The sequence below is a fragment of the Leuciscus leuciscus genome (assembly GCF_965113295.1).
Source record: "Leuciscus leuciscus genome assembly, chromosome: 17".
Classification (NCBI taxonomy): Eukaryota; Metazoa; Chordata; class Actinopteri; order Cypriniformes; family Leuciscidae; genus Leuciscus; species Leuciscus leuciscus.
This window is the reverse complement of record NC_138741.1, coordinates 15316173-15338845: the sequence shown is the minus strand read 5'-3', so window position 1 is coordinate 15338845 and position 22673 is coordinate 15316173. Positions and strand designations below refer to the sequence as shown.

General features: G+C 38.6%; 1 protein-coding gene and 1 long non-coding RNA gene across 2 annotated transcripts in view; both read left to right on the top strand.

The window, feature by feature from the left end:
• The first annotated feature begins 377 nt into the window (after nucleotides 1–377).
• On the top strand, nucleotides 378–1853 carry LOC309479047. The gene is made up of 2 exons (XR_014199144.1): nucleotides 378–815; nucleotides 1355–1853. It is a non-coding gene; the product is annotated as an uncharacterized lncRNA (long non-coding RNA).
• A 13581-nt stretch (nucleotides 1854–15434) lies between these two features.
• The window catches only part of luzp1 (leucine zipper protein 1), a 49568-nt gene continuing 42329 nt past the window's right edge, over nucleotides 15435–22673 (top strand). Inside the window, exon 1 of the mRNA XM_082142508.1 lies at nucleotides 15435–15669. The gene's annotated coding sequence lies outside the window, so the exon portion shown is untranslated. The remainder of the gene's footprint in view (nucleotides 15670–22673) is intronic.

Here is a 22673-nt window from a genome sequence, read left to right as displayed (position 1 = left end):
GATTTTCTGAAATTTAAACTCGCGACTGACACCTGTGGCCAAAAAACGGAACTGCTCTTCCTTTCTGCTCGCTCTCGTACGTGCACACTTCACAAGTCATCCGCTGCAAAGAAGTCAACATTATGTTTACAGAGGTAAGAACAGTCAAATACATATATTGTTTGAGAAACTAAGTTTGTTTGCTGACTAGCGGTGGTGGCAGAGTGATCTGAAACTTTTAACATGAACGCGCTAAGGATGGCTGACGCGAACAGTCGTTCCGAAGCTTTGCGAGATCCCGAAGCGCAGATGTTTCGAAACACTGATCCGAAGCGTGATTCAAAACACCTATGTCACGTGACTATGGCCAAACGAAGCCTCGAAGTGTTTCACTAAAGCTGTGTCCCAAAGTGAAGGCTGCATCCTCCGAAGGCCGTATTTGAAGGCCGGATGGCCGTATTTGAAGGCCGATTGCGTCACCGCGGCGCGACGAAGGACGTCCCAATTCAAAGGCTGCATCCTTGGAAGGTCGCATTTGAAGGCCGATTGCGTCACGCGGCTCGATGAAGGCTGTCCCAATTCAGTTCTGCATCCTCCGAAGTCCGTATTTGAAGGCCGGTTGCGTCATCGCGCCGCGACGAAGGCTTCCCTGATTCAAAAGCGACGCCAAATGCACCCTTCGTTTCCCCGTGAAAAGAAGGATACATAAATGGACACTTAGCGGCCTATTCTACCCCATAAGTCATTGCGCGCCGTTGACGACAGCATTTATTTACTTATTTTTAAAGGCGGCCGAGACTAGAGATCGGTGGTGGACAGCAAATTCACATTTAAATGTAAGTATTATGTTTTAATTTACTCAAATAGCTAGCGAAACCAGAGTTAAATTTCTTATAAACTTCTTCTTAACTCCTTCGTCACCATTGCGTGGCTACATTTATCATGTAGTTTTAGGCAAAACTTGTGTTATTAGTTTAACGACCTATTTGTAATATTTGCACTTGTGTATTATAAGAAATATCACTCACCCAATAAAGCCCAAAACAATCAGAAAAGAAGTAGATAAGGCAATGGGGTTTCACTTTTATGTGTTTTTGTAGTGCTGTAGTGTTGGTTTTAACCAAATTTTAGTATACAGAAATATGATTTCTTAAGTATTTTGTATGCATGTCTTGATGTGTCATATTTTGCAGTGTTAACAATGCACTTAAGATTGCTCCTCTGTGTTAAGTACCCTTTTCTGCTTTTTTAGAACAATTCAGGAAAAAATGGGTTTATATATATATATATATAAGAAAAGTAATACACACATCTTTGCTGAAATGTATTGTCCTGTTGTTGTTAACAAGCCATGGTTCATTTGCTCTGCCCTTAGGATTGCAAGTGTCCTGGGACAGGTGAGAGTGTGAGTGGGAAACCCACTGCTGAAACTTGGCCCTGGTTTGTCCTCATGGATGAGGTTTTGGGACAGAGGCAATGCACCAACCCCCCTGTCCTCATCGCCTCAATCCCTGAGGACACACCAGGACCGAGTTCAGTAGTGGGTGCCCACGGTGAGGAGGAGCCAGGGGCAGCAGCACCAGCACCACCAGTAGCACCAGCAGGAGCACCAGCACGAAGGCGGCGAGACAGGACGGGTTTTTGAACTTGATCAGAGAAGAAATGCAACTACAGAGGGAGGCAGAGGCGAGGAGTGCACAGGAAAGAAGGGAGAGGATGGACAGGCTGTTTTCTCTTCTTGAGAGAATGATTGAAAAATGTTCTACATATTCTTGTTTAACTTTTTTCACTTTTATTTTTTAAAAGAAAAATTATGTACATTTATTTTTATGCTACTTTAATTGTGTAAATAAAAGAGAATGAATTGTTCTGGACATTGTTTATTTTTGTAATGACAGTAATACTTTCTGCATGAAACAAATTCTATACCTTTTTATTTTTTCAAATAAAATTGGTAAATGAAAATCATTTGTTCTATAGGCTACATTAAAGCACTTTTTCCAACTATTTACAAAATACGTTAAACATATCAAAATCAACATAAACATTTAATTTTACAATACATAAAATAAGAAAAAAAATGATGTAGACTCTATTGAGCTGAGCTGCTGGACCGGGATGGGCTGCCCCTAAGGCCTCCTGCTGGTGGGACATCATCTGGGATTGTCTCCAGAGCGTTTGAGTGCATATTTCCACTATCCCCTAAGTTGTCTACCAACAGGTTTGCAGGGCTGATTCAATGGACGGCTTTCTGAAAAAAGTACTTTTAATAACTACTGCATTTATATTAGGCTACTACTGCATTACTGCGTATATGTTGCATTTTACTGCTGTATATTTTCAATATACAGTAATATCTGGTTGTTACATTATATAGCTACTTTTGTGTAGTTTAATGTAATCATATTGTGATGTGAGGAAAAAAGTACTTCAGTAGGTTACTTCACATTTGTAAGTGAATACTTAACGAAATATGCAGTTCCGAAAATTAAAGTAACAAAATTAGTCACAATATTAACAAATTGTTGCTCACTACAGCAGCGTCCCATATCAAAGGGCGCATCTGACGCGCTCGGACCGGTCTAGCCTACGAAGGATTGTTCTTGTCGCCTGGCAACTGTGACAGCTGCCAATGACGAGCGCGAGAAATACTGGACTTTTTATATTCAATTGGGTTTTGTATTCAAACAGGGCTAAACCGAAAATACATGACCTGGCAGCGCCGGGGCTAAAACATCCTCACCATGTCCTCAAGTAAAATATAAAACATAAATGAATGATCAGGATAGTAGCTGTCCTCTCGCACTGTTTCTTGGCGCCAGGAGCGGCCGGTGATCGGGAACACCTGGCTGCGCAATTAGGAAATCCAAGGAAGGCTACATGGAGCGTCCTTCAGAGGACGCATAGGCTGCATCCTTGAAGTCTGCGTCCTTCGAAGGATGCAGCCTTCAACATTGGGACACAGCTAATGTGTTTCATCAGGTGTGGTCCGCCGAATCAGCGTTTGATTGACACGGTCGGGAACAGACCACACAGTCGCACATCTGTATAAAAGTGAAATCAACGCATATTGACCTCGTGGGTTTTTGTGAGAGGAGTGTGATTTTGAGATAGCGGATTTTTGGTGATATAGTGACAGGGTGTCCGCGCGGTAGTAAAAGGTAGTAAAAGTAGTAAAAATAATCTACCAAAATTAAGGCCCTTGAAAGGTAGTAAAAGGTAACAAACGCAATTTGACTTGGTAGTAAATTTTTCATTACCACCTCAATATATGAGTTTCCATTTTTTTGCTTAATATTTGTGTCTCCATATATTTTAACTTCATCTAGCATAATTAAAAAAAATATATACGGTGCTAACAGGACCTGACGGGCTCGACATTAACGCTTGTCCGGGACAAGTGGATTTTTTGAAGGGACAAGTAAAAGAGAATTTTACTTGCCCGACCGGACAAGTAGCCTGATTAAACGTCAATAACAAAAAAATATATTTATTGTAAGTTGCGATCGATAGTGGATGTATTAGGCTACTGACGGTAACAAGGTTGCGCAGTTGAGGCTCGCGCAGCCTCTCGAGGAGAAATCCAAACAAATGTAAACTCAGTTTAAACTCAGTTAACAACATAACGTTACTGCCAGTGCCAAAATTCAATTTTTAACATATGATACAGTTTAGCAACCTCACACGACGAGTGCTGTTTTCTTGAGTACCATCACGACTGAAAATGTGACATTGCTTTTGATACAACAGTTCAATAAACAGTTCAAATTAAGTTACTTACATTTTAGACACAATATTGACTGTTTTTGTTCTGTTTCAGCAGCAAAAATAGTTCCAAACAAAGATCACAGCAGAACCGAAACGCATCTCACAGCAACACTTAACCGTGTTTCATTACTGAATGATTCAGCGTTTTGAACGAATTGGCTGAGTCAAAAATTCAATGTCCCATTCATAAACATGTCTCATTCTTGAATGAATCAGTTGTTTGAACGAATCGTTTGAATGAATGACTCAATGACTCGCTCATTAAGACGGTCGCCTGACGCCTCCTACTGGCGGTTTACTTTCATGTTTAAAAGTATCATTCTTTCCAACGTTTCTTATTTGTATATTCAAAAATATTTTAAACGATCTCATATTCATAACATTATTTAATGCAGTTGTACATTTTCAGTGTAAATGATTTAATTTGATCAGCCCTTCCTAGGGTAACAACAGCCCTATATTATCTTATTAGGCTATTCCAATTTAATCTATTGATAAAATTTAAAACTAAAGATGAAGCATACATTGAATAAGATTTTAAAGGCCCTTTAAAGGTGCAGATATGACAATATGCAGATTTAAATATATCAGAGCTGATTTAACACAGATATATTTCTTCAGAATAAATTATATTTACAGCACACACACACCAAAAACCTTCCGGACAAGCAACTTTTTTACTCGGACAAGTGAATGACAGATTTACTTGTCCAGAGGACAAGCACATGAAAAGGCTTAATGTCGAGCCCTGAGTGAGTCAGAGTTGATAGCAATGACAAAGTGCCAAGGTTATTATTCACCTTATTAGGGCTAAGGGCTATGGTTAGGATAACTCAAGGGCTAGGGTTAAGATAAGGACAACTGAAACTCAACTCGACACTACAAAAAAAACATAATTGACAATGACAATAGGCCTACTTAATGATAACAATTAAACATTAGTGTACCTAAATATGTATGATGGGTGTGACAGTGTCACACTTATTATAGTAAGTAGTAAGTGGTGCTTTACATACCCCGCCCACCCCACCACACCCCCAAAAAAAGGGCTGCTGCTTGATGTCGTGATGGTAGTAAAAAATATTGTGGAGGTGGTAAAAAAGGTAGTAAAAGGTAGTAAATTCATCTCTATGATTCCTGCATATACCCTGAGTGACATAGTGCGATTTGATTAGTTATAGTCTATTTAGGCTTGCATTTAAATTTAACTGGAATTTAAATGAAACTGGAAAGAGATAGCAGTAATCTTTCCTCATTTGTATGACCTAGCTAAAAAAAATATTTCCGCCGTCTGCGTCAATGGCCTCGTGGTCAGTGCGCCGACATGTAGCGTCTTTGCACTCGGGCGTCCCGAGTTCGAGTCCCGGCTCGTGGACCTTTCCCGCCTCGTTTTTTTGTCATCTCTCTACTGTCCTGTCACAATAAAAGGAAAATCACCAAAACAATAAATATATATATATATATATATATATATATATATATATATATATATATATCTTTGCATGCCAGCAACAAGTGTCCCTTGTGAGAGGATTTTTTCAAAGGCTGGAGAAATTATCTGTAAAAAAAGAAGTAGTCTAAGTCCTTCCACAGCAGAGAAATTAATATTTTTGAATAAAAATCTCAAAAAAAGTGAGACATTGTGGCTTGATTTCTTTTATTAATATTCATTTTGCAAGACCAAAATAACATTATGCACAGTGAGGAGCCTATAGGTTACAATCTTCACATATTAGAAAATTATAATAATAAAAAAACAACACATTTTTTTTAATGGCTCGTCAAGGTTGTTTCAGATCAACACCTGCAAGTGACCACTAGGTGTCACCGTTGAGACGGGTGTCGGATTGATTCGAAGCCTCGAAACAATATGGCACATTTGGTTCAACTGTTTCATTGCTTCACGAGGCCTCGATCTGGCCATCACTAGAACGCGCTTGACGTCACATCCGCAGACAGCGCGCGAAAAATCCGACCCGACAGAAAATAGGAAAAATAGGATACAGGCTTAGAGGTGCACCCACTGTGAGCTGACAAGGTGTCAGTATGCTCATCAGGAGATGTTTGAGTCATAAATGGTCAAATAAAAAGGCTATTGTTAAGTTTATTTTGGGGAAAAAGTTGCATGTAGCCTCTTTAACAAAGGATCCGGGCCTTCCGTCCCAGTGTTGAGAAGAACCGCTTTGGTTACAGTCTCAACTGTAGCCTCAGGTTGTTCCTCAGCACTGCCCTCTGAATGTCCTGGCAAAATACCAGCCTTCACAAGTTTTCCAAACAAGTCCTCTTCAAAGACTTTGTAGACTCTTTTGAAATATCAACATTAAAAGAAGTCTGCAATCAAAAGCAGATCTTCCTTTCTACAACAATTGAAAACCTCAGTGGAAGGAGAAAGGGTAAACGATATTAAATCGAATTCCATTTTGCCGCTCCACCATACTTCCCTCCACTGTTGAAAACAGTCAAACAGTTATGGATATAATAAGGAAGAAAATAACTTACCAAATTTCAAGATTTTTGATCACAACAATCTACACAATTTACAGTAGGACGAGCCCCCAATTGTTATGTCACTCCCCAGTCTAGGGGTATTAGGAACTACGAACAAGGTTAAACAATTTGAGAGAAACAAGTAGGTTTTCCTGTCTCCAACCAAGACACTTAATCTGGTCAAATAAAATGTAGTCTTTTATTTTAGTAAGAAATAAAGAACAAACAGAAGTAGTCATATAGTCTCAGTCTTATGCTAAAACAACAATCAAAATCGGATTCTTTTATATGGTTAAAGAAAAACTAACTTACCTGTTCAACAAAGGAAAAATAAATAAATTAACGGGGAACTTCCCCATCTCCCCAACTAAACCAAAACCAGGAGAAAACTGTTCAACAAAATTTGGCACCCACCACCCTACTCAAAAAGTAGTTTACTAGTTTAATACTTGTAACAGATTTTTCAGTTTATGGAAGAACACTTTGAAGTGTAAACTATAGATTAGTAGTGTTATAATGCAAGTATATTTGTAAGTTCTTTAAGTGAACATAACATCAGCATATACTATGTTCCTATTTAGGTATTTTATACTTGAAATTACATAATTGCACTTTTTTGTTAGGGAAGTTGTAATTTATTTCAACATATCCTATGAATTTGAATATGATACATTCTTGTAAAGTGCTAAACATACAGCATCCAAATGAGAAACCCACATTATGAACATTTTAACATGATGTATTAACTCAAATTATACTACAGGGCCGTTGAATGCTTGAATCTGATTGGTTGACGAACGTTCTAAGGTGTGCATTATTTTCAGGGAAACGCACGGCTAAAGTAGTTCCAGGCAGGTCTTGACCGCATTACACTTCCATATCACTTCGCGTAGTCAACTGTAATAACGGAAAATAGGATACAAATCATAACAAGAAAAAGCATTTCGCCCCATGCGCTTGATCTGCAATTTTCAATGTCTAGCTTCACAATCAATAGAAACATGCAGTTTAATTTGAATAAATAAACTATAAAGTCCTATCTATAATCAATAGAAAATTAAACTGAATATAGGCTAAATAAATGGATAGTCCTGCAGCACGGATTTTTATTGCAGATAATTTAACAAATAAATAATTATTGATAGGCCTACTTGTTAAAAGGGCTTTGGGTTTCATTTATTTGGCTAGTCTACTGTCATCTGTCAATAATAGAAAGAAAAAAAGAATTAACGAATTCATTAAAACGAATTGAATTAATAAATAATAATATTGACGCACATGCTTTTCTGTCTCATTATTGCAACATCTCTCTCTAATAACTGCATTAATAACTGCATAAAGCCGGGAACACACTTTAAGGCCGGTTATGAATGTAATTTGATACTTATGACTGATCATGCCCAAACGCGTGTTCAGCGCGTTCAGTCTGTTCAAAGTCGGTGTTTAAAATCTGCTGCAGTCGATGAAAACAGTCAGAGAATGTGTCAGCTAGTCGTGTGTCCCCAGCATTAGTCTGCTATCAGCGGCTCAAACCTCCGTTACTAACTCTGAAATGACGTTTTGGAATTAGCAACGGAGGCATGGGATTAGATGCGTAAGAAATTAGTCCTACATACAAGAGCGTTTTAATGACAAAAACTTTACAAACGTCTTGAAATACATAATCTGAACAATGTTTCGAGGTGTGGTAACTGTAGTATAAGCGGAATAATTGACTTCAGGCCGTTGAATTATTAGAAAAATAATGCACACCCGAGGTGTAACGGCCACTCCGCTTCGCGTCGTGACCGCATTACCACCTCGGGTGTGCATTATTTTTCTAATAATTCAACGGCCTGTCGTCAATTATTCCTTACATGTGCTCTAACAAATTGTTGAAGTGCCTGTTAAAGTGTATGAAAAATAGAAGCATGCAATCATGCATTGTCCACCTAATAAGTTATGTCTCTCTCTCTCTCTCTCTTCAATCTACAGATGTCATAGTGGCCACATGGGGGCACCAAGTTATCAAGAATATTGTCTCTTATTCATTTACTTCTGTATTGATTCCACAAATATATATAAAAAAAAAAATCAAAGAAAAAAAGCTAATTCTGTGCAATCTGTAATTCCCAGTTAGGAGGACCCCATATGGGTGAGGCTCACCAAACTAGTTCCCCTCACTGTAATCACCAAACTAACTGTGAACATAAAAATAAAATATTACAACAAATGTAATAGCGCTCAATATACAGCTTCCCTATAAATGTGAATTATATATTTATCCATATTTACAATTCAAGTAAAACAAGCAACAGCACAGAAATATTAGCATAGAATGTTTAGTTATGGCAATGCAACAACAGAAAATAAGACAGAGCAGTCACTCCCCCTTCAGGCAGGTAGGCTACAACAATTCCTTTTATATGTTCTCTCACAGTCCTCACCTCACATCAGTCAGAGACAGTCAAGACTATCCCATTCTGCAGAGGATAGAGTACAAATTTTATACTAAAACAGCAAGAAATATTCTCAAAATTATGCCACTTTCCTTTCCTGTTAAAAGACAAAGGTCATACATTTGAAAAAGAGAGAGAGAGAGAGAGAGAGAAAGTATTTTTACACAAGTAAAATACTTTTCTTTTTTTTTTTTACAGTTGACGTACGTTTCCTCATGCAATGCTACTTTATTTTTTAATAGATATTAACTTTAACAACATGCACACAACACAGACACACAGCTCTAGCCCTGATGGAGCCACAAGCTAAATCCTGGATTAAGGTTAATGATAGTCTCTAACCAAACTACTGTTTGTTATGATAATGCCTGCAACAGAGATGAGAAACATGCTGCTGGAGCAAACCAACCATCCATCCATCCATCCACCCGTCCGTCCGTCTATCCTGATACAGTCCAACAGCAGGTTACATCACTAGAAGGTGGTGACTGTCGTTATGAATCACTGAACCATTCACTGAACCAATTCACTAAAAAATCAGATTCATTCTTGAACTAAACCACAACTGCGTGTTGTTTGGAGACATATAAAATGTTTTTTGCTGTGGCTTTGTTTGGAACTATTTTTGATCGCGGAAGTAACTGGCAATAGCGTGCCTAAAATGTCAAGTCAAGAAAACTCTAATTTATTTATGTAGGCCTAGCGCTTTATAATAGGGTACAGCTGTCACGGTGGGTGGCTGACACACGATGAAGGAGATACTCAAAATAGATCTTTAATCCAATAATCAAAACAATAAACAGGAGAGTAACTCGGAGGACACACCACCACACATACACATTAATGTTAAACAATCCAGGACAAAGAACTGACAGGAACTGAGGGCTTAAGGGCAAACAAAGGAGCTAACGAGATCATTAACAAAGAACAGGTGAAATAGATGAACCAATGAAACACATGGGAAAACGGGGTCAAAGAAAAACAGGCAAACAGAAACTGAACACAAAACAGAACATAACCCTGACAACAGATTAAGGCCACATTTACACAGCCGGGTATTTAGAGAAACAAATACCCCCCATCGTTTTCTAAAAAGTTGTCATTTACATCAACCCGCATAAATACGTCGTTGAGCGCCAAGCAAACTGTAAACATAGGGCGCTCACATGACGTTAAGCATTTTCTGGCGCATAATGTGACGTTTGAGAACCTAAAACCCCGTTTCTCCCAGTTGACACGGCAACACATAACCGGCGTTATCAGAAATCTCCACTTTGGCCGGAGTTTTTAGAAATAATAGTTTTCTGTGATAAAAACAGGGTTTTCGTGTAAATGAGAGGCCAAACCGCAATAAAAGACAATAGCATCATTATTCAGCTCAAATGAGTTCAATGTTGTTTTAAATTCAGTTCAATAATTTTGTCAGTGTTGCAAAGTTCATCAATTATGAAACAAGTTCAATTTAGTTTTGCGCAGCTCTACAAGCGGCAATATTCAGCTCAAGTTCAATTTTGATTCAGTAAGTTTATGTACTCAGAATTAGCTTCTTGTTTATTTAACTTTATCACACTCACAATTATGTTATTGGTATTGGTAATACAATTATTTCTACCAGAAAGACTCGGGAGAATTAATACTGTGACAATGAACATTTATTTAAGAGCTCAGCAAACAATCAAGTTCTTTGGCGTAGGCCCCGTCCGTAACTCGCATTCCGAGGGTACGGAATCTGCATATCCTGCCTGAAGATGAAGGCAGGGGCGCAGCCCACCCCCTGCGAAGTAAGGAAGGGGGCCATCTGGTGGTGGTGGGGTGGAAGGAGGAAGAGGACATCCTTGCGTCTTCAGGATGGAGGGGAGAGCCCGTCTGGAGGTGTTGGGGAGGATGGAGGGGAGGACCCAACATAGTGGTGTTGGGGAGATGGAGGAAAGGTCCCGTCTTGGTGGTGGCTGGGGAGGATGGAGGTGGTTGAAGCGACAGCATCTGCGAACTCAGACATGTTTAAGTACCACCTTTTTATACTGGGCTTATTAGGATATGATTGGATAGATGAGAAGGTAATAAGTGACGTGAACGATTGAGTCTTCCTGGCAGAACTTGCGCTAGGCTTCATTTCCACATAACTGAGAAACCACACTAATGAGTGAATACTTTTAAAATGCACTCTGTCTGGGCATCTTCAATCATTTCTTACAGAGGGCAGGTCCTGCAGATGGAATCTAGAAAAGCGATGGAGCAAATTCACCCAGGTGCTCTTTGGGGAATGTTGGCCTACAGCCCAAAGGCATCATGCGATATTATGGAGATAGACGGAGCCACATTCCAGAAAAAGCTGAAGCACATTCTGGTGAGCACCTTTTACTGCACACAAACACCCCTTGAGATGAGATGACATAACAACACATGGTTTGCTTACGTCTCAGGACTGTGCCGTAAACAATAGTGAGAGAGAGAGATGACGGTGAGGCGTCTTAGTTCTGACTCTAGATATTGTTTTGCTGAGAGTTTCAATACGCCTAGAGGCTTCTCTGAGTGTCCAGGTATATTAAGGATGATTCACAGCTCAGCACTTAAGATAAAACTGCTTTTATTTCACTCAATAAAAAAAATCTCTTCTCCTTATAACTGCAAGTTGACATTTGAATGTGGGAGAGAGTGAAAAATATGCCAGCACTCAAGATCTCTCTCTTGTGTTGTGACACACTGATAGGATACCTGGGCATGTCCCATCATGCCATGCTGTTTTAAAGCATGCATTTCACACGTTTGAGGCTGTTCTTTCAATGATTTAACAACCACTTAACAGATTTTATGGGATTCAACTGTACAGAGACCGGGAGGGGACATCTTCGGTCCACGTCGTTGGCACGACATATTAACTTGTGGGAACGTGATAATATGTCGCTTCTACAAAATATTTAATTATTGGGAACGTCATATTAACTTGTTGTGATCTCGCAATGTGAAGTAAGGGCCTCGAGATCCTATGGTGAGGGAATGACAGAACAAATAAATATTGTGTCTGTGATCTCCATAACCTATACCCCCCCCCCCCCCCCCCCCCCCCCCCGGAAAAACATTCCTTTACGAAAATTTTGTGATAACCCTATCCCACCCATAACTTACCCCTAAAATCAGAGAGAAATGATAGGTGAATAAGAATGGTGCATTAGCCCCTAAACCTTGTTGTAAGCCTAAACTTGAGAAAACTGTAAACTTGTCCCTCAAATCTGATTGGTTGATTGGAATGGGTTAGGGTTTGTACAATATGTTCCTGGATCAACATTTTGGTGATCCAGGAACATGTTGTACTTGGTGAAATCACCTTCACCCTAGTAGTATTATGTAAGACCAAATTTATTTAGCACACCGTTCACCAAACAGTGCGAACTTGGGATTTTCTCCCCACCTACAGTCTCTCCTGCTGTGACATGCAGTGGCCTTATTCAAAAATAATTGAAGAGTGAAGGACTTTGTTTTGATTTAACCGATGACAGCTTGTGTAGGAGTGAGAGAGATCTGAAAGCCACTTGTGCTTTATCCCTTGATGTTCAAACTCATAACTACAGGTGTTCAGATATGCAGATAAATAATAGGTAATTATATTGTTATATTATCAGGATAGCTAGATATTTTGCTGTAGTTATTCATTTCAAACTTTCTAACTTTCTGTAGAAGTCATCACTGAATATTATATAATAGAACATCAGTTTTAAAAAAAAATCACAATTATTTGCAACAGGATCTGCATTTTCACAAAAGTCAACAAATTTGTTACAGTTGAATGTAATATTTTTGATAAGCCAAATAGCCTGTCAGTCTCTGAAAACAGGTCATTTATTTAAAGGGTTAGTTCACCCAAAAATAAAAAATGATGTCATTAATTACTCACCCTCATGTCATTCCAAACCCATAAGACCTTCGTTCGTCTTCAGAACACAAATGAAGATATTTCTGATGAAATCTGAGAGCTTTTCCAGCACATTTTATAATTACCCCAAAATCAAACATAGTTCACCTCTTACGCACGTTATCACGTCCGTCATAAATTTGGCTGGCTGACGGTTGGAATATTAGAACTAAAAACATCGACATAACACAATCATGGGCATCTCTTCTCTTCACTTAAAACTTGCTGGCTAAGAAATAAATAATTATTACCTTTCGATTAATCTGTTTTCAAATCCACATCATTTGAATATCACAAAATCGATGTCTGTCAAAAAATAACGTGCACAATACACACAGTAGTATTTACGAGAAGCAGAGGTCCAGCGAGTACACGTTTCCTGGAAAACTCACACAACCATAATTATGTTTTGAATGCATCATTACTTTTCCGAGAAGAGGGAGATAATGGCAGCCTGAGCAGTTTCAACATGCTGTCTGTCAGAGACGATAACGTGCAAAATACATAATGCACGTAACGTGAGTATAAATTTGTTCTTCACTCACTGAAATTGAATCGGAATGATCAGGGAACTGAGTGAAATACTTCACAATGCATGCTAAAGACAATAAACGGCAATCTAAATGAAAAACTTTGCCGGGTTAGTGAACATCGTTCAACGTGTTGGTTTTGCGGACATTTTTTATGCACAAACTACACATTCTGATTCCTGATTTGAATATTGTCAATAATTTTCTTTTCATGGCTGATCTTTTATTTCATAATTTTGGCAATAGATGAACTGTTTAATGAGTGATCTTGAAATGAGTCCCTGTGGTCTTCTAATTTGACTCTTATATGCTGATGTCATGTATATTATAAACTTGACAGGTGATTTTTATAAAATGTTTAAATACTATCTTCTCTGTTGTTTAAAGGATTAAGGCAATTATCGAAGTTTGATAAAATGTTGTTTCATTTTACAATAAAAGATGATTCATTTTTACATGATTTTGTTACATTTAATTTCCAGATTTTGACTCATGTCCGATATGGCAAAGTAACCCTCTTAACCTAATGTTTGATGTTTGCAACATGCAGTAAGAGACAGTAAACTAATATAATCCAGTAAAGTGTAAATTTGAAATAGGCAAAGTTAAATGATAAAAAATAAAATACTGTTATATGGCAAATACATAAATAGGATAATATAATACAGCATAAAAGATTCCAAAAACAGGCAAGTCAAAAGCATATGGTGAAGATTATCCTTGACTATGGCAGGTGTAACTATTGGTTGGTTACACTTCAGCCACTCTGAAGCTAGTAGGCTGTTTATAGCATTTTATTTCTGCTATGTGCTTATTTAGGATCACTGCCACTGGAGAAAGAGTAATTTTAACTGCCATCCATCCCCAACAGATCATATATGAAGCTTGGACTGATAAAGTGAGGCTGGTTCATTGATTGCTCTTATCTTATTTTAATATGTTGAAAGCAACTAAACCTATTCATTATAGTTTTCAGTCCCTACACATGGACCTCAGTACATGACCGCAGTGTTTGTCTTACCATGGTGGGCAGATTTGACTTTTTCATACACTTTTCATGTTGTAATAATGGTTCACTGAGTTCACTGAGTGCTTAAATAGTAAATTGCAGCACAAGAATAAAACTTGGCCACCGCACTAATACTTGTTGCTTTCAGAAATAAATGCTTTCCTTTCTTTTTGGACCAAAAACAGGATTGTGTGCATTTGGAGTGGATATAAATGTTTCTGAATTCTCTTTTGAAAATAACAGTCACGCCTTCTCTCTTCTCAACATCAAAAAAGTGGAGCGAGAGAGTTGGTTTTCTAATGAGAAACCACTATGCATTGCTTTGAAATGACTCTAATGAAGAGTAAAAAGAATGCAATCAAAGTTTGGTGAAACAGTGTAGTTGCTAAAAATATAAGGGTGTTTGTGATTTTGGTGGTTGCTTGCGGGTTGAGGCTCTACACCAGCAATCAAATGCTGGGTCAGATCCCACTTTGGAAACGTAAAGTCAGCTTTCTACTGGAGGTTTTTTTTTGCGCACTATTTCTGACCACTATTAAGTGTTTAAAGGGTTAGGAAATATGTTTAATTTAGCCCGGCCCCTAGTTAATGCACTGTTGCCTTTGGGTAACAGATCAAGTTCTTTGCTTTGCGAGCACAATACACAAAAAACTGCAATATTTTTTACACAAAAACAATAATAATCAAGATATGACGTTGAATAAAACAATACAGTTAAGGGTATAAGATAGTATTATTATTATATTTGTTATAATATTCGTGGGTGGTAATGTTAATATCTTTTTTTCTGGTATGGTGCAATTATTAATAACAATTAAAATGTATTACATATCATTCATATTGGAATTAAATACCATTTGAAACATTTAGAAGCATATTAACTATTTGCATGCTACAAGGAATGGCTTAAAGGTTGTTGTTGTTGTTGTTTTTTTACTGCAACATTGCCTGACAGTGGAATGGACACTGCAGTGCTTACCTTTGCAGTGACGTCACTCATTCTGTCAATATAGAGAATATTGCTGTTGTCATGTTGTTTTTTATTTACGTTTTTGAATTATCCATTGCAAAAAAAAATGAACTCCCTTATATATATTGCTTGAGGAATAACGGAAACGGCGTTAAATGTTTTAACACCTGTATTGATTAGTGCTAAAAAAAATAAAGTCCAGCTTGTGAACTCAGTTTCCGTTATTCCTCAAGCTTCCTCTAGAGCTCTCGACTGATCCACTCTTTCACTCTTCGCTCGGGGAAGGCGGGACCGTATTACCCGGGTAGGGCGTTCTTTCTGCGGTCACAGGCGGCGTAGTCGTTCTAGGGGTGGGTCTTTCTTGGCAAAGGAAAACCCACCTTTTTCATTGTTTGGATGTCGAAGGAATGTGATGGTTTGATCTTGCGGCGCAAGGGAGGGGGTGAGTGAAGGAACTAGCGAGGACCCTGCGGAGAGCTGATCTATTCATCCTCAAAAAGTCAAACGCGACTGAGTAGTTTGCCCTTCCAGAGAGCTACCTCCGAAAAATTCGCACTACTCTTCTCCTGGTGCTCAAGGTAAGAGAAATCCGAAGCGGGGCTATTAAGATAGTTTAGTGGAAGGGGAGCTGAATGGTCGAAGCTTGCCCCAAGACACAACTCCAAACTGCGGCAACTTTGCCACCCTCCTCCCCCTCCTGTTCGCTGCAGCGGAGGAGCTCGATACGCCGGACTGCGGTGATTTTAGTCAAGCTATTTTGTGGCTGATGTAGGAAACAGCTTCGTAGCGATGCGGTTTTAAACTTTAACCGGGACTTTCCAAACGACGGATGTTTAGTAGTCGAGCGACAACTGAAACGTAATGGAGTATGTTCTGATTTTAGGAGGCTGAAACAGAGATTCCCTCAGTATGATTGTGATGTTCTACGTCAGCAGCATCGCACTATGTAGCGAAATAAAGTTTACATTTACGCTCTATTTGCACTTAGTTTGTCTCGCGCGAGCATTGAAATGTCAAATCGATTTAAATTCCTCGCCACGTAACGTTACACCCGACGTATTGTATCTAGAATATTGTTTCCAAACAGGAAAAGTCACTTTCTCTAAGAAAAATAGCGCAGAGTTTGAGAACTTGGGTCGGTTAGAGTTTAAAAAATTTGATTTTATTCCTACAGTTCCCCCCCCATCCCCCGGCAAGTCCGGAGTGGGACTGTGATTATGAAGCTCATGGTCGCTTGTCAGATACCGTGTTAAATTTATATTTCTGTATCGTAACGTGTAGCTTTTTTTTGACGCAGTGTGTGTGTCTCGACCTGCACTACTGGCGGCACGTACACGAATAGAAAATGTATTTCAAGCTGTTGCTATTAATGTTGACAGCCGTTATTAGAGATGCGAGGTGCGTTCACACACGATGACAGGCACAATTAAACGCTTTTGATGTCATTAAGCAGTAACTTAACCTTACATGGTTCATATTTAGGCCTATATTAGAAGTGGAAAGTCCTGTTTTTGCCTTGGCCTAAAAATCTGTGTTTATTTTTGACTCGAGTAGAGGCAAAGACTTTATAAAGGGACTTTGGTAGAGGTCAGGAAGATTGAGGCTAGCTCATGTGTTTTGGCAGTCTGTGCATATTGGTGTGTTGACTGTGTACATGTCTGAGATTATAGACACATATACATTTTATTAATCTCAGTGATTCGAGTCTTTGAATACACCAAAACGGTTTGTTCTGATATGTTGAGTGACTCTTTTTGCAGATTACATCGTTTCGCCAGTAGGTGGCGAGAACTGAGTCACTGCATAGGCTACCTACATAGTACGCAAAAAGAATGCCAGATAAGCAGAATGGCGGAATACGCAGTATTTATGAAACAGTAGCAAAATCATACTTTAATACTTAAATATGTGGCAATTACTTCCCTATCCCATCATCTAATGGGAGTCATCAGATTTGAAATGTAAAAAAAAAAAAAACATTAAATTTGATTTGTTCACAAATGAAAAATGTCCTTGTTAATTTGATTGTTCACGAAACAAACATTTCCCAGGTTTGTCACTCTTTTCGTACTTCTGCACTTTTCTATGCCGTTTTGTAGTATAAATAGTGTGAGTAGTGTGTATACACTGAAATTGCAACATTGCAAGAAAACGTTCACTTCAAAAACCCAGATGATGCTCTTATTTAAAGGGGTTATAGGTAGAATCATAGACTGTAAAAATATAGGCCTAATAAAATAAAAAATAAGATGGACAACGCATCTTCACTCGCTTCCATTGTAGAACAGTGAAGCCGCCAATGCCCCAATATGGCGCTGATTCAGGACCCGAGTCTGCGCAGTAGTGAGCGTGAATTGGAGCCACGGTATCAAGGCCCCGCCCACTCTCCCGCAGAAACGGTTAGTACAGTTTACTGCAGAACAACTGATTATGTCGGTGTGAAATAAACAGATATGGAAATGTAGAAATTACATTTAAAGCTCCAATTTTCTCCCAAAAATCCGGATAAAAGTCTGTTGGTGCCTCTGACTACTTTGCTCAGAGAAGCTGTCAATCTCAGCTGTCAATCATGACCTCACACTCTCGGTTTTATAGCATCGAATAACTAACTTAAAGGGATAGTTCACTTTGAAATTAAATTTTGGTATGTTTTAGCTTACCTCAAGGGCATCCAAGATGTAGGTGTCTTTTTTTCCCGCAGTAGTTTAAATTTTGATATTTTAGGTCAAACCGTTCTTGTCTGTCAGTCATATAATGCAGGTCGATGGTCACTGTCTCAAAGAGCATGCTCAGAGTCCAAATTAAAACAATTCCCCATCGTCCAAATTAAACAATTCCCCATCGTAAGTACACATTGATGGCCTAAGACACGAAACGAGCGGTTTGTGTGAGAAAACGAACAGTATTTATATCGTTTTTACCTCTTGTACACAGCCACGTCCAAGTGATCTGAGAGCGCGGGCGGGTATAGATATATACACTAGATGTCGCCTTGGCTACGGTTTCGTTCCAATGAACTGCAGTCGCCAAGGCGACTTCTATTGTATCTATACCCACCCGCGCTCTCAGATCACTTGGACGTGGCTGTGTACAAGAGGTAAAAACGATATAAATACTGTTCGTTACTACTGCATTTTATTTCAAAATGAACTATTCCTTTAAACCAAATTTATAAATAAAAAAAACGCCAAAAAACATTTGAACTTCAACGCCATAACTACCTAAAATGACAGAAACCATCTTTGGACAAAATTTATTTAAAGTGTAATTTGATTGTTTAGTTTGGCTCACGTCCCATTAGATGAAATGGAGAGACATGGTTTATGACCTATACTGGGTCCAGCCACCCGGGGGTGATCGAAACGTTTTGGCTTCACTTTTCAGGACTTGTGTGGCACATTTGGGTAGAATTCAGAAACCCTTGTTATTATTAACACTGGTGGCCGTTATGTGAACTGCAGCTAGCAACTTATAGGCCCCGAAATAATCACTGCGAAGTTCTTTTTCGTTCTTAGCTTAGAAAAAAATAAAAACTGGTTGGAAATACTTTTGCAGCGATATGCTGTTAACGAACATCCAGACGCTGCCCACGCTGAGAGCGATGTTTAGATGAATGTAAATATGTGCTGTGCGCTTTCCTCTCAACACAACAAAAATGACAGCGGTGAAAAAAACGGTAGTTAAGAAAGCATCTGAACATAGCGATGTGGATATGTTTGCACCAGCTCTGAAATTCACAGGCATAATGTCAACAGATGAGATCATTGAAATTATATTGTTATGATAGTTTGATTATAAGGTCTATTTGAGACATTATATACTGTAGATCTGACTATGTGAGACTACATAGTTTGAATGAATAAATTTTCTTTGCATGACTACATTTGCATGGGCACTTCACACACTTAACTAAACACTAAAGTACATTGTAAATCATTTGGGACACAACTAATAACTCCTACAGTGAAGGGGAATGTCTTCATTCAATAGATCCAACCAATAATGTTCATTCAACTACTGTACAATGCACTATAGTTCATCTTTAAAGGCAAGAAAGCAGTCGAGAGGCAGACTAAAGTGAATGAAAAAAATGAGTCGGTTTGTGAAAAAGCATTTAATTAAAAAACTCATTAAAAACAATGATTTGTTTATGAACAAAACACTGCTAACACATATTCACACACGAGTATGCATTTGCCAGGTAAGCTGCATTGGGGGGTGGGGGATGACAGAAAAATGAAACACTAAGCACAGAGAGAACTCCAACCCCCATATAAGCTCCATTACATTAGGCAGGTGGGGCCCATAAAGCAGATAGAGGGAAGATGAGTACAGAGAGGACCTGCCATGACCTGTCCCAGACTCAAATGCAGAGCACTGACGGATTTCCAGTAAGGCCTGAGAAGCAGCGCCTGTCATAGTGACTCTAGAACACTTGTCTATTTGTGTTTAGTATGAACATAAACTAGCTCATTCAACTAAATACCGCTACAGTTACTGGCACTTAACTTTTACAAGACTTCTTTTTGCTTTAGACTTAGACTATCTTGAATACCCTGGAATTTTATGGAGTCAAGATCAAATATTTGCACTTTCCTGTGAGTTGCTTTGATCTTTAGTTTGAGATGTGTTCAGTGACTGACTAGAGAAGAAAGAGGGACAGTATAGGTGTTGGTTTCTGAATGGAAGTCAAAGGGATTGCCAAGGTGAGATTCTGTATTGTCTGGAGTTAAAGCTTTTAAAAATGCAGTTGAAAGTAGTTTAATGTTGTTTGAATTTAAGATTGTGCTGTACCTAGTTTCACTTGTGTACAGTTTCTTGAGCACTGGTCCTCAGGCCTGGGGTTTTTATTATATATTAAATATATCCACTGCTTCTAATAGTTTTCTAGAAACAGATGCATTTTTTCTTTGAAAAGAAAGTAGAACTGCATTTATTTTAAATAGAATATTTTTGTAATGTAAGTACGTCTTAAAGGCACAAAGGGCGCTTGTCTGAAGTTTAAAATCATTGGTTACCCGTAAGCCAATCACATAACGTTTGGTTATGACGTGTGTTATGCGCTGGCTCAGCCGCATCTAACTTCCACTGTAAACATATGTATGATGCGAAAACAAAACCATCGAGCGAAATACCGGAGTGAACATGGCTGTGAACGACTTGCAGATTATGTGAAGTAAATCTACGCATCCACGGTACAATCAGCGTCTACGTCACGGCTCTCAGCCCGCCCTCTGTTCGTTGATTGGCCGGCTGTTTTCAGGCCTGAGGAAAACTGATAGACAGGTCGCTATCTCAGACTGAGTACTGAAGCGAAATGAAATTGAACTAAGTACGAAGTCTGATGTAGTCAGGCTAAAGTTTAGCCATCATAGAGTGAAAGGTTATCATTTGCATGTGTTTTTAGATCCCGTCAGTTTAAACATTCAAGCAATTTAAAGCCATTAGAGCTCAAGAAGACGCAAAAGAAAACTCATGGGCTGTTATTTGTGCGCACACATAGAGCAGCACAGACAGCAAGCGTACACCGAATTCCGATCTCTTCTTCCTCTATTTGTGCTTAAATGCACACATACACGCAAAATAATGTTAAAATACCCGTCTCAGCGAGTGTCCTTGTAAACAGTCACAAATGGCTTACGTGAACCTAAACAACTGAGAAAGAAAACAGATGTATCATTATATTGGATCCATGCATTAGCTCTTAAAGTGACAGCAGCCCGCAACCCGCTGCTGTCTGTTTTTAATGTTAATCAAAATACAAAGAGAAAATCACTTTTGTATTTTTAACAAAGATGAATTGCAGTGTTACACTATGCAGTGTTATTTTACATTTGATTGTTCAATTTCTGTACCTGAATACTGTTAGACTTGACTGAAAAAAACATAAAGCACTGTATATTTAATTTTTCTAATGCTTGCAATTTGTTTATTATTTTCCATGCAGATTCACTCTCCTACAAAATCACGTCAATCATTCTGGAATGATTTATTCTTTCCAAATCGAGCTATTCAAGTGAAACTGTTTTTATATTGCAAGATATATTGCAGAAAAACTAAATATCACAATGTCAGTTTTTTCTAATATTGTGCAGCCCTAGTACAAACATATTACTTGTGGTAAATCAAGAAAACAAAAGATTCAAACAATAAGACTAACCGTGTTGAGCTAGTATATAACAATGATTAGATTTCGGTCAATAAAGTTGTCCAAACAGTTGTTCACCAGCCTAATAAAACACATAATATATTAAAGCATCTTTGGTGTTTGGTTTCCACAGAAGTAAAACCGGCAATCGAAGGTAATGCGGATATATGATGTCATTGACAGGCAACGCAATGACGGGCAGTTTTACTGGTTGAAATGGCTGATTTCTCTGGATTTAAACATTATTGGAAATGGAAACATTTAGCATAATACTATATTACATCAGTATTTTAGTGCAATTTAATTTGTCACTTTGTAGATGCTAAGCAATTTATGCAGATTTGACAGGGTGTGTGAGATGCCCTTAAAAAATATCAATAAAAAGGTCAAAGAAAATATGACCCAGACAACATTAAGCATTAAGAATGGTACTGTGTTTGGTTACCACTTGTAACATCTGAAAAAAACAACAAAAAAACAGCTGAGAGCCACTGTATTAGTGTATGTTCAGCTGGAAGTCTGTACTGCATTCTAGAGCCGGATGTATTCTCTTTCTGCCAAATGCCGGCCAACACTCTTGTGTTGTCCTTTGTCTGTTTCTATCTTAGCTTATCTCTGCCTATCTCTTGTGTGTTTCATGACTTGCTATGCCATTTCACTTGTCTCTCACCTTAGAAGGGCAAAGGTTGTTTTATGATGAGCTGTTATTCTTGGTTATACAACAGTACATGTGAACTTTGTCAGCTGAAACAGGATGGGTGTGTATTCATGAGAGAGTGAAGGCAGGGGCAGTTCTCGCTCAAGAGAAAATTCGAAGACAGTTTGCCCAATGAACAACCGACGAATACCGGTGTGCTGTAATTCCTGCCCTCCCTCTCCACTTTTCTTTATGAGCAGGTCCTGCTTCTGGTTTTGCCAGTCTACTGATTGCTTTTCCACTTGAAGGAAGCATGCAGCGAAACGCTTGTGATGGTTATCGGTGTCCAATAAGAGTAATTACCAGACTTAGCACCAGACCCAGGGATTATGGAGAGGCTAAATGACTAGTTTGAGGTTTAAATTAAATACTGCGGTTCACTCCTCTTGTTCCCTCTCTTTTTCTCTCTTTCATTCTTGCTGAAGTGAACTTATAGATACTGACACCATTTTTGTCAGTATGTCTTCATTCTGTTGCAAAATCTCAGTTCTCAATACAGTTTTAGTTTTACAGGGACATTATTGGACAGTTTGGTACTTTACATGACATCATTGTTCTTCTTTCTCTGTGAGAATGAGGCTTTGAGTTGACATTTCTCCTCAAATTAAAAGGAAGTGAAATTTGTTGTGTATTTTACCAGATTTACCAAATGGTATGGTCGTTAAACGTCATCAGTGGATTTAGCTAGCTTTTGACAGCCTGTAAACAAATTCCCATCCCAGCACTGCCACTGACAT